General features: G+C 45.3%; 1 long non-coding RNA gene across 1 annotated transcript; it reads right to left on the bottom strand.

Moving 5' to 3' along the window:
* Positions 1-664: 664 nt before the first annotated feature.
* On the bottom strand, positions 665-2,258 carry LOC310836566. The gene is made up of 2 exons (XR_014560153.1): positions 2,088-2,258; positions 665-799 (listed from the first exon to the last, which is right to left on the bottom strand). It is a non-coding gene; the product is annotated as an uncharacterized lncRNA (long non-coding RNA).
* Positions 2,259-12,813: the final 10,555 nt, after the last annotated feature.

The raw sequence follows: 12,813 nt of genomic DNA, 5'->3' as shown, positions 1-12,813 counted from the left end.
CCAGTGCTGCCACTCATCATCTGATGTGCAGGGAGGCCTGTCCTGTTTGCTTATTCTCTTCTCAAGCCCCTGGGGGCCAACTTTGAGAGATGGGTGGGACCATTCACCCACCCACAGGGCAGGGAGAGATAAAGTTCTTCCAAAACCAGGACACCAATGTGTCCCTGCCACCATTGTCTCCAGGGTTTCACAAACTGGCAATGGATCTCCAAAGCTGGGCTTAGAGATTGAATTTGGGACCCTTCTGGATGCAGAAAGTGTGTTTTAGCCACCAAACTACAGTTCGTCCCCAACAAGAAACCGCAGCTCTTCTTCTTCCCTTCCCTTCCCTGTACTGGTGGCTCTCTATGTGCAATGCTGGGCACGGGTCTCCAGTGAGTGGGGAGGGAAAGGTGAGAGGGGGTGCCCACCCATGTAGATGAGAGCCAGATGGTCTTGCTAACAGCTCGGTAATCCACATGGATGAGCAGGGAGAGGTGTGCCAGCCTCTGCCCAAACTGGGCTGCTGGCTTTGGCAGGGAGGGGGGCTGGGGAGGGGGCACCATCCGAAAGAAGCTTTTGGAGTGTTTTTTAGGCCTTTCCTCAAGGGTTATTTTGTTCCCTCGGATGCCCCTTTTCTCCACTTTTGGGGCTTTGGTATTTTTTTCCTTAGGGGGTTCTCATTTTGGGGGGTTAGGTATGCCTATCCCCTTTATGGCCAGGTCTCCACTATCTTTCTTCCCACGGGTGGGCGGGCTTTTTTGGAAACCCTCAGGGATAGGTTTCAGGGTTCTTCTCCGTCTCAGGCATTCACCCAAGTCTGGAAGAAAAGAAATGGAGGTACAATCATTATTTTCAATGCAACTAGTTTGTCCATAATGGAGAGTCTTCATTTATTCCAATGTATTATATCCATATTTAGAGCTTTCCAACCTGTACTATAATTAAACCGATACAACTTCTTTGTTCAAATTTTGGGTAATTTGCATCCCCAGATAATTTTGGGTAATTTGCATCTAAAACTTTTCCTAGATATTGGAATCTTCAACATTGCTGTAAAAGCCTGTTGTATATGAATGGGGTGGTGTATGAAAAAGCATTACCTCTGCTTTCTTAAAAGTTTCTTGCAATCCTGAGACCCTAGAGAACTGTTCCAACTCTGTACATATTATTTTGCCTGCTGTGATAGGGTCAGAGGTGCATAAAATTATATCCTCTGCAAAGAGGCCTGAATTTTGTTCATTTCTGTTTGCAACCACTCCTGTACGAGGAGGTCCCAAGGTGGTTTGGGGTTCTACCTGCTGGAGGACCAGAAGCATTTCTTTATTTGTGTCTGATGGCATAGGGACAGGGCTCCCAATCTGGACAGTGGGGTTCCTCTGTTCCAGTGGAATGGGGGCTAAGGTTCCACAATGGTAGAGGCCCACCCTGGCTAAAGATTTAGGCACCAGCTAAATCTTACACCTGCTAAGCTCACCTATTTCTATAATTTGACGACCAAGATCGTCATTCATCTAAAGAGCAATTGCTATTCCAGGCTCACATGAGAGCAGAATCTAACCAAACTGCTTTTGGTTCTGAATCAATGTAGATCATTTATGGATATTTACTTATTTATCTACTGCTTTTCCTCCCAAACTGATATTTTGTGTTGTTGCTCCCTAGAAACTCTTGGTTCGTAAGCTGCTTTGGACAAGTGCAATCTACATTGTTGTACAAAATGCAATGTAGATGGACAGTAGTACTGCAAATAAATATGTAATTTTGAAGAAGCCTCAGACTTTATTGGCACATCTAGTGAAAGATATATTCAAGACTAAGTCCCACTGAAGACCATTAAATGGGCCTTAGTCATGGCTTAACTAAGCCCCATGGGAGGTACTGGGACCTTGACTAACTGGGGTGGCTTTTTAAAGGAATCTGCCTTTCTCCCTTTTCTCTGGCCGTCTATCACAGCATCCACTTGCATATATGTTACCATCTCTAAGTTGTCCAAAGATTTCATCCATCCCCAGCTATAAATCCTTAACTTCCCAGCTGGCTTCTCTGTCTGCTTCATGGGACAATGAAGCAGAACAGGTGAACATCTAGATGGCACAATTTCCTACCTGCCATGTTGATAGGAATGCTGACACAAAAACCACAATTATCTAATATGATAGCACTCCTCACACTGCTTACTGAACAACATCCGGTAAGAAGTGAGCAACGGAATAGCGATGGTGCAAAGTTCTTTCTTGCTGTCTCTACGGTAACCCTGCAGAATGTGAGGAAGGGGCGAGGAGAATATCAGAATCAGATGATGTCATCATGGAAGGTGGAAGAGCAGCCCAGAGGTGAGAAAAGGGTGATCAGTTCATTATCTACACAAATGCTCCCTACACATTTTTAAACATAGTCATTTGAATTTTCCTTTGGAGTTTGTTACTATCTTCCATGGAGACGATGTTGGAGAAAGAGAATTGCACTCTGGAGATGGCCAGCCGAGAGGAAGTTGTAGGAAGTACTCAAACCATACGATTCCTGCCTTTGTAACTTATCCCCACGATATCAAAATAAGGTCCAATAGACAAGAGGGGAAGACTCAAGAGCAGCAGGTGCAGACCATAGAACACTCCAAGCAAGCTTTGGAAGACACAGCACATCAAATGATTCCTGCCCTCCCCAGAGGAGGAGGAGACGAGTGGTGGTGATAGGTGACACCTACTGAGGGGAACAGAGGCAGCAGTGGAGGAAACAGGATGTCCTGGGAGATGTGCTGTCTTCCAGGTGCAAAGATTGACGATATGCCAGAGAAGTTGCCAAGTGTTATCAAGCCCACTGACCACTACCCTTTCCTTCAGATTCATGTGGGTACAAATGATACTGCCACACAGAGCCTTTAACATATAGCAAGGGGCTATGAGACTCTGGGCATGGAGCTGAAGAGCCTTGGGGCACAGGTGGTCTTTTCATCACTCCATGTTGAAGGTCATAGTCCAGGAAGAGAGAGGGACTCTGTTGTGAGGCATCCGCTGTGTGTCCCGAACCCCACTCTGGATGCTATAAAGGCATCCAGGAGGACAAGGAACACAACTTTGAGGCAGTATGGCATGACAAAAGCCACCTGAACAAATATTAGCTCCTCAACTAACCAACCAAGGTGTTTATCCCCTGAGTACTGCTAGGATTATAAAATTATCATCCCCAGTGAGATAAGAAATGTTGTTATCCTGGATGCCAAAAGAATATAAAGAAGTTAGAAGTAACTTATGACTCCGTGGCCCTCCTAAAATCACATGAGCTGTTTTGGTCACAGAACCATTTGAGCATTTCAACTCTCGTCCTCTGCGGGAAGGAGTATTCCACATTTGGAATACTGTACAGTGCACAGTCCTGGCATCTCTACGTCAAAACAGGTCTTTGAGATCTGGAAAAGGTGGAGAAAAGAAAAACCAAAATTATTAAGGGGTTGGTTGAGGTCCCTTATGAGGAAAGGTTGGGGCCTTTAAGTTTAGAAGGAAGGAGGCAGTCTTTCAGGTATTTGTCACATTCTGAGTCACAATGACTCTTGGTCACCTCTGTTGCCCGTCCTCTGGGCAAACCTACTATAAGAACATCAGAAGAGTCTGCTGGATCAGGCCAATGGGTTTAAAAGATCAGACAAATTCATGGAGGAGAAGGCTGGCAAAAGCTGCTAGCCATAACGAGTATTCTTTGCTTCTAAGGCCAAAAGTGGTAAATGCTTCTTAATTCCTGAAATCTGTGGTTTTATCACTTGAGTAGCATGCTGGGTGGGGAGAAAGAGGTCCCAGTTTCCCATGATGCTCTGCAATTTTTGGTGAGATAGATAGATAGATAGATAGATAGATAGATAGAGATAGATCAATAGATTGATAGATCAATATAGATGATAGATAATAATAATAATAATAATAATAATAATAATAATAATAATAATAATAATATTTTTTTATTTATACCCCGCCCTCCCTAGCCAAGGCCGGGCTCAGAGCGGCTTACAAGCAATAATAAAAACAAGATGAATGATTACAAACTTAAAAACAAAATAAAACACAACAATTAAAATAATGGAACATTAAAATATTAAAATGTAGCCTCATCGCAGGAGGAGAAGGAAAAGAAGGGGGAAAAAGAGAGGGGGGGAGGGAGGGAATCAAACTGGCTCCAAGCCAAAGGCCAGGCGGAACAACTCTGTCTTACAGGCCCTGCGGAAAGAAATCAGATACTGCAGGGCCCTGGTCTCATGAGGCAGAGCGTTCCACCAGGCCGGAGCCAGAGTTGAAAAGGCCCTGGCTCTGGTCGAAGCCAATCTAACTTCCTTAGGGCCCGGGACCACTAGGGTGTTGTTATTTATGGACCTTGAGGCTCTCCGTGGGGCATACCAGGAGAGGCGGTCCCGGAGGTACGAGGGTCCTAGGCCGTGAAGGGCTTTAAAGGTCAAAAGCAGCACCTTAAATCTGACCCTGTACTCCACCGGGAGCCAGTGCAGCTTGAAAAGCACTGGGTGAATATGCTCCCATGGCAGAGACCCCGTGAGGAGCCTCGCTGCAGCATTCTGTACCCACTGGAGTTTCTGGGACAGCTTCAAGGGCAGCCTCGCGTAGAGCGAATTACAGTAGTCAAGCCTGGAGATGACCGTCGCATGGATCACTGTGGCCAAGTCAGGGCGGGAAAGGTAAGGGACCAACTGCTTGATGCGGCGAAGGTGGAAAAATGTCGCCTTGGCTGTTGCTGTAACCTGTGCCTCCATGGAAAGGGAGGCGTCAAGGATTACACCCAAACTCTTAACGGAAGGCAATGACACTAATTGGGCCCCCGCAAGAGAAGGGAGTTGGTCCCTCATCCCCATGCCATCCTGACCTAGCCATAGGACCTCTGTCTTCGAAGGATTTAGTTTCAATCGGCTCCCACGAAACCATCCAGCCACAGCTTCCAAGCATCTGGTCAATGTGTTTGGGGCCGAGTCGGTGTGGCCATCCATCAGCAGATAGAGCTGAGTGTCATCAGCATATTGGTGACAGCCCAGCCCAAAGCTCCGGATAATCTGGGCAAGGGGGCGCATAAAGATGTTAAAAAGCATCGGGGAGAGAATTGCGCCCTGCGGCACTCCACACACCAAGGAGTGGCGCGACGACATTTCCCTCCCTAGTGCCACCCTCTGTCCCCGACCAGAGATTAAAGAGCACAACCAGTTACGGGCTATGCCCTGTATCCCCACGTCTGCGAGGCGGTGGTCCAGAAGATCATGATCGACCATGTCAAAGGCTGCTGACAAATCTAAAAGGATCAGCAGTCCTGACCCACCTCGATCCAGTTGTCTACGGAGATCGTCTGTTAAGGCAACCAGAGCTGTCTCCGTCCCAAAACCAGGACGGAAACCGGACTGAAATGGATCTAATGCCGATGTTTCCTCCAGAAACCTACCAAGCTGCTCAGCAACCGCTCTCTCAATTACCTTACCCAGGTATGGGAGATTTGAAACTGGGCGGTAATTGGATAGGTCTAAGGGATCTAATGAAGTTTTCTAAGATGATAGATCGATGATAGATAGATCGAAAGATAGAGGTATATTCATATACCACCAACTCCTAAAATATCTACATGGTGATCAGAATATAAGCAAGTGCAAAATAATCACTAAAATGTTTGCCTGCTCAAAAGTAATTTAAACAGCTACACTTGGCATACAAAGGTCTGCAAGAGAGGCTAGACAACCCCATGACTATGAGACTCTTCAAACCTAAAGCAGCTCAGGCACACTGTCAGGTGCCAACTGAGAGGTTTGATGAGCTTCTTAGGAGATTTGATGTAGGTCTGAGCCACATGGCAAACCCTTCTGATAATAGCAAGGTAGGCAAAAGGAAAAACAAAATAGCAGGATATGGATAAGCTTCAAAGGCTCTAGTAAAGCTAGCTTTACTTCCCAAAGAGGTAGCACTACCTAGCAGATCTACAGCAAGTTATCCACTTCCAGGACACCAGTACCTAGCTCTTCTCAGTTCTGCACAATTTCCTCTTGAGTCCTTATCCTCTACCTGTTTTAAAAAGTAAAACTACATTTTTTTTACAAATATGCTTCAGGAGAGACTTTTGTAAAGGTGCTAGTATGCTAAGGATTTCCTTCTGCATGCACTGAGTGACACCCTCTTCTCATACTATTGAACAATATTGAGTACAATAGTGTTCAAAGGTAACCTTGGAGGTCATCTAGTCAAACTCAGAGCAAGAGGTTTGCAGCTACAGCATCTCTGACTGTCCAAGGGTGGCTAATCTGTGGCTTTCTATATGTTGTTGGATTACAACTTCCATAATCCCATGGTAGCTAGGACTGATGGGAGCTGGAGTCTAGGGACATCTGAAGGCACACAGCTTAGCTTCCCTGGAGTATGTAGTGCAGTTGAATCACATAAATTAGAAAATAACATTATAGAAAACGGTAATAATCTTGGTGAGCAAAATACACAGTTTGGCACCTACAGCATTATACTACACAGCATTAGCCTTCATATGAGTAAAACTAAATTGGAGGGGGGAAAATAGCTTCCAAACAGCTACCCATCTTCACATTACCTGCACCCCTCTCCATGTCTATTGTACAAGAATGCAGAATGTATCATATCCTAAGAAGAAATCACAAGGTCTGCAAGAGAGGCTACACACTGGGCTGCCTTCCCCTCCTTTCTCACCTGTCTATAAAGGCTGACTGGCTCCCTCCCTGACCTAGCTGTGCTCTGGTGTCCAGGCAGAGAGGTGGATGCTGGTCAGCAGAACAGGCTCTGTGACCTCAGTGAGTAGCTAAGGGAGGCATTGTGAGCTCCTCATTCAGGGGCTGTTTAAAAGGCCAGGCAGACACCCTACAAGTTAGCCATGGTGCAGCTATGTATATGTATATGCATATGTTATATGAGATATGCTATATGTAATGTGTCATATGATATAAGAGATTGTTAATAATGGTAAAGAAGAAGAAAAGAAGAAGAGGCTCCTCATGAGACTGGAGGAATATCGCCCGGCTGTGAGTATGAAGGCCGCTCCCCGCAAGGCCCTTTCCACCTGGCCTAGGAGGCTGGGCCCACACTCACCAGCCCTACTATGTTAAATATGTATTCTGTAGTTGACCTCCTTTGTAATGTTTTATTTTGAAATCTCAAAGATCATATTTTATTTTTCTGTTATGTTGCTTTGACTGTATACTCTATATTTGACTTTCTTCAGATTGTTTTATTTATGTTTTATTGATTTAATATGCTGTAAACCGCTTTTAGATTTTTCCTAAAAATATAAAGCTGTATGGAAACAGAAAAGCTGCCAACGACATTAATTCTTATCAGAGCTTGTTTGCATTCCTGACTTACACTTATGATAGTAAGAGTGGGGAAACTAGGCTGTTGATCAGGCTGCACATTATTACTGTGCACAAAATTTGATTATTTAGAGGGACTTTGGCATTGAATGAGTTGGGTTCAGACAGCCACTCATTGTTATAGGGGTGGCACAGAGCAGTCTGTGTCTTCCAGTGGATGGGACATCAGGCATGTTGGATGAAACCCCATGAAAAAGCCAAGACCTACTTCTGTTCATCAACTGCATCTTCCAGAAGAAGCTTGGCCTAACTTCCTTCCTTCCTTTGCTCCTGCCTGATACCTCTCCCACCCAGATTGCGCTCACCACTCAACAGCTATTGAAAGCAGGGAGCAATCCTGTAGGGTGTGGTTGTGGCTCTGCTCCTGAAGGAAAGCCACACACACACACAAATCCCTCCAATCAACAGTTGTTGAGCAGAGAGAGTGTTCTAGAGGGAAGCAACCCCCAGTCTCAGTTGCAGAGGAAAGAGATGCAAGATCTTCTCCCATCACTTTTCAACTATATGCTCAATTAGAGTTCTGAACCTCTAATTGCATATTAGCCCTGCACCTGACTTTTTTCAGGACTGGATCTGGGGCAGAGGGTGTCCTCAGGTCAACTCAGAGTAAGTCAACCTGATGTCCACCTCTGATTGGAGCCATGTGGGACATCGTATGTGTTTTGGGGTGGGTGGGTGTGCTGTCATGGTGCAAGCATGGACACAAGATGAAGCTTGGTCTCACAAGTTTTCTTCATTCACATTGATTTGCAGATACCTTAAATCTATACCCAACTTGCACCCATTCTCTTCTTTTGCATTGCCAAAGGTAGATAAACACCTGAGTTTGAACCCAAATAAGTCATATTCAGAATCTATTTATTTTAACAGGTCTCCTCTACAATTTAGTTGGATAACAATTCTTACTTATACTCATGACTCTCCAGTCAGGGAGTCCCACCGTCATCAAGGCTGGAAAAAGCTCCAAAGAGTGGGAAAGTCTCTCTGCTATCCAGGATATGGAAGTATTCTCTGCAACTGTCCATTCTATTGACTACTTTTGGAGCTCTTCCAGATCTTTGCCTTCAGGCAGACCTGTCTGTTGTCTCTGTTCCCTCCCACTCCCTGTTCTGAGGCCAGGCTGTTCCAGACTGAACAAGGAATGACACTTACACCCAAGAGGCTCCTTTTTACAGTCCTAATACAAAATGGCTTCTCCTGGCTTCTCCACTCATTTTCAAGTTCCTGAAAACACTTTTAAACAAAGAACAAAACACTTGCCAAGGGAAATCAATGAAGAATGCTCTAGACACAATTTCTAAAACAATAACCTTTTGCAGAGAACTTGAAAACACCAAAGCAAGAGGAAATGACAGCAAAAAAGAGAAAGAAAATGGCTGTGAAATCCAAAGATGTTGTTGTTGTTTATCATAGACCATGTCAAAGAGAATTAGTGCAGTGTGTGGTAGGGTCATTTAGAGGGCAGCTCACCCAGTGAATGCCAAGAGCATGTCTGCTCTTCCAACCACTTAAGGCAAGGCAATGACGGATAATTCCATTAAGGGAAGCCAAGACCCTGTTTGTGGAAGGCAAACAGCACTTAGCTGGTTTACATGTTCTGCATCTTTCCAATCTAGCAAGGAGGAAAAGACGGTCCAGAGAGCTTTTATCAGAACTGCTGGGACTGATTCATCCAAATCTTTCTGAAATAGCAGAGTCATCAGAAGATGGCACCTCCCATAAATGTTCTCATTGTAAAATGCTTCTTCTGGAAGGGTCTCCATGTTCCTAAATACATATAAGTTTCCATGATTTAGTAATTTAAGCACATTAAGAGCAAGTGTGGTGTAGTGGTTCAGAGCAGTAGTCTTGTAATCTGGTGAACTGGGTTTGCTTTCCTGCTCCTCCACATGCAGCTGCTGGGTGACCTTGGGCTAGTCACACTTCTCTGAAGTCTCTCAGCCTCACTTACCTCACAGCGTGTTTGTTGTGGGGGAGCAAGGGAAAAGGAGATTGTTAGCTGCTTTGAGACTCCTTAGGGTAGTGATAAAGTGGGCTATCAAATCCAAATCTGCTGGATTAGACCAATGGTTGATCTAGTTGACTTATACCCAGACCATTGGTCCATCTAGCTCTGAATTCTATACTCTGACTGTTCAATGGTAGTCCAGGATTTCACAGATAATTCTTTTCTGCCTATACCTGGAGATGTTTGGTTGTGGGGGTTTGGTTGTATTGGAGACCTTCTGCATTTAAAACAGATGCCCTACTACTGAGCTATGGCCACTTTCCCCAAATGACCAAACAGTAGACAAACAGATATCCATGAGAAACTCCCAATCCCCCAACTCTCACATGAGGGAAAGAGCACTCTCCTATTTTTCCCAGCACCTGGTATTTAATACCATCCTGCCCTTGTTTCTGAAGGCTGTACACAACCATCATGACTAAGAGAAATTGATAAATACATTCTCAATCAATTATTTCCTATTCCCTTTTTAAAGCCATCTAAGCTGATGGCCACCATCACATATTGTGGCAACAAGTTCCATAAATAAAAGTGAAATTCTATGCATGTTTGCAATGGGACTTACCCTGCCCCCCCCCCAATCAATATGTATAGAATTGCAACCTTGCAAGGTGTGAATAAAAGTTTATTTTAGTCTTTCCTGGGTCTCATGCCAATCCTTGTATGAAAACTAAGATACAAAGGTGGGGATGTTCTCTCCTTGAGATGTCTGTTACCAGAGCATTTTGCTATTCTTTTTATTGATTTTGTACTTTCCCTGCAAGAGGCCTCAATTGTATTGGCATTCTGCCAACCTTTAATATGCTCTCATTTACACCAACATACCCTTAACCTCTCAGCTTGAGTATCCTTTTTAATTGCTGTGCTGTTTTAATAGGATTCTTTTAGTATGTATTTTAATTATGTATATATAGAGAGAGAGAACAAAGCGCTTTTATGTTTTGTAAGCTACTTAGAAGCATGGGAATTCCATTCCTGGCCCTTTCATGTGTTGGCAGAGTGCGCTTAAGCCCACTCAACTCCACTTTGCCATGCCCTTGTTCCACCATGCCCCCAATCCACCTTCGCTGCCCTCTTCCAGCTCCAAAGGGACCTGCATGTCAGTGGTCACTCATCAATTGGACACTTGCAAAACGGTATCTGCCTGTATTACAATACAAGTGATACTAAATGATAATGATGTCTCAGTTTTCTTATATCAGCGACTTCATCTTGGCTGTGAGTCATGGAAGACCTGCTCGCTGCCTTTTTTCACCTGGCCTGGGAGGGTGGGGCCCTGACTGACTCCACCTACAAAAGCTGAGACTTCTGAAAAGACTTGTGGGCTGGGATACTGTATGTGGAGGGATGTTGCGGGGGGGGGTGTTGCTGTTATTGATATTAATTTTGAGCTTGTTTGGAGGTTCTAGCAGGGGAGTGCAGCTATCGTATACCCTTGACCAAAGAACGGTACACTCCTTCTATCTGGGATGGTCGTCCTCTTCCACCGAGGGCGCAGCTTCAGGAGGGACGCACATGGAGCGGTGAGGGAGGAAGGGGACACCCGCCTAGCCAGCCAGATCAGCCGAATCAACCCTGGCGATCAGTGGGGTGACAGATGTCGCAGCCAGATTGCCCTCACATCCTATCTATATATCTTATGATTTATGTATTAATTGTTTGGTTCTGCTGTGTATTTTTTGATGTGTTTTATTGTTTACAGCTACTTTTGTTATGTTTGCAATTACAGTGGTACCTCGGGTTAAGAACAGAATTCGTTCCAGAGGTCCGTTCTTAACCTGAAATGGTTCTTAACCTGAAGCGTGCTTTTACTAATGGGGCCTTCTGTTGCCGCAGGAGCACAATTTCTGTTCTTATTCTGGGGCAAAGTTCTTAACCTGGAGCAACCACTTCCTGGTTAACGGAGTTTGTAACCCGAAGTGTCTGTAACCCGAAGCGTCTGTAACCCGAGGTACCACTGTATGTAAAATCTTTTCATGCTATAAGCTGCCTTGAGCATGGATTTAACTATGGAAAGGCAGCATACAAATAAAATAATGATGGAATTCAAACTTGGATAAATGGGTTCCCACATAGTCTTCCATCCTCATGCTGTCCTGATACAGTGCTGCTTAGACTGTGGTGAGAAGTTGTGGAGTCTGTGGGTGGCATCTGCAGCACTTCTTACTTGAGACTTATGTGAGTGCATTTCAATCCATTTTGGTCAAGTTAGTGTGCAAATTGACATTGCCTGCTGGGAGATCTATTGCTTAGGGTCTAATGACTTAGCAGTTCACAGCAATGTCTGCCACTCCCTCCCCTCCCCCAGCTGAACTGGATCATCTAGTTGGGCTGGTAGAATAAAAGCTGGGCTACTTTGGGCCAGCTGCATCACCAGTTAGGATGCCACCAAAGGGGTTCACACCTTGGAGGGAGAGCAAGGACCAGGACCAGCTCCTTAACATCATCTGTTATGATGTCAGCCTTGTCCTAATTATTTCAATTTGTTTAAAACTGATTTTAATTGGTGGGGTTTTTATTTTTGTTGCTGTGTAAGAGAAATAAAATATGTATCCGGGAGGAGAGGAGTGGGAGAGGGGGGGAGAAAATTGCAGTGGGGGTATAGTGTGGGAGATGGGGCAGGCCAGATAAGTGGGTCCTGATCCAGCAGTTGAAGACCAGTAGTCTACAGGGAAAGGGGGCCGCTATCTCAGCAAGAGCCTAGGAGAAAGTGAGAGAATTATGTCCACACTGCCAGGTTAGCCCCTCCCTTTCCAGATCGGAGATCCTTTAAACCAGGTGTCAGCAAACTTTTTTTGCAGGGGGCCAGTCCATTGTCCCTCAGACCTTGTGGGTGGGTGGACTATTCTTTTTTTGGGGGGGGGGGAATCTCCCCCACTGACTCTCCCCTCCCTTCTCCACAGCACCGGACGAGCCCTGGTGGCTGCTTACCTGTGCCTTGCGAGTGGCAGGGGCTGGCAGCGCCAGCCGCGGAGAGACAATGAGCAGTGCAAAAGGGCTGGTTCCAGAGAGGGGCTGCTTAAAATGGTGCTCAGCCAACCATGACTGAACAAAGCCCAGTCCCCTTTTTCCACTAGGCAGGGCAGGGAGAATCCAGGAGGAGGGAGGGAGGAGTCGCCGCCGCGGTGTGTGTGAGGGGGGGGGGAAATGGTGCAGCCCAAACGATCAGAATCCCCATACCAATCCATGCAGCGATTCCTGGACCTTCCATGGGCCAGGTCCAGAAGGCAATTGGGCCGGATTTGGCCCCCGGGCATTAGTTTGTCGACCCATGCTTCAAACCCTTTCATTTATTCTGATTGATAACACTAGTTATAACATTATCTATATTACACCAGTTGGTCTTTAAAGTCCTCCATTTAATCTGATTTACAGTGTATGTATGTATGTGTGCGTGTGCATGTGACCACACACACACACACACATTGTACCCTGAAAAACTATAGATGAAAGTCAATGC

This window comes from Podarcis gaigeae, assembly GCF_964106915.1.
Source record: "Podarcis gaigeae genome assembly, chromosome: Z".
NCBI lineage: Eukaryota > Metazoa > Chordata > Lepidosauria > Squamata > Lacertidae > Podarcis > Podarcis gaigeae.
Note: the sequence above shows the minus strand (reverse complement) of the source record. Positions and strands in the feature narration are given on the sequence as shown.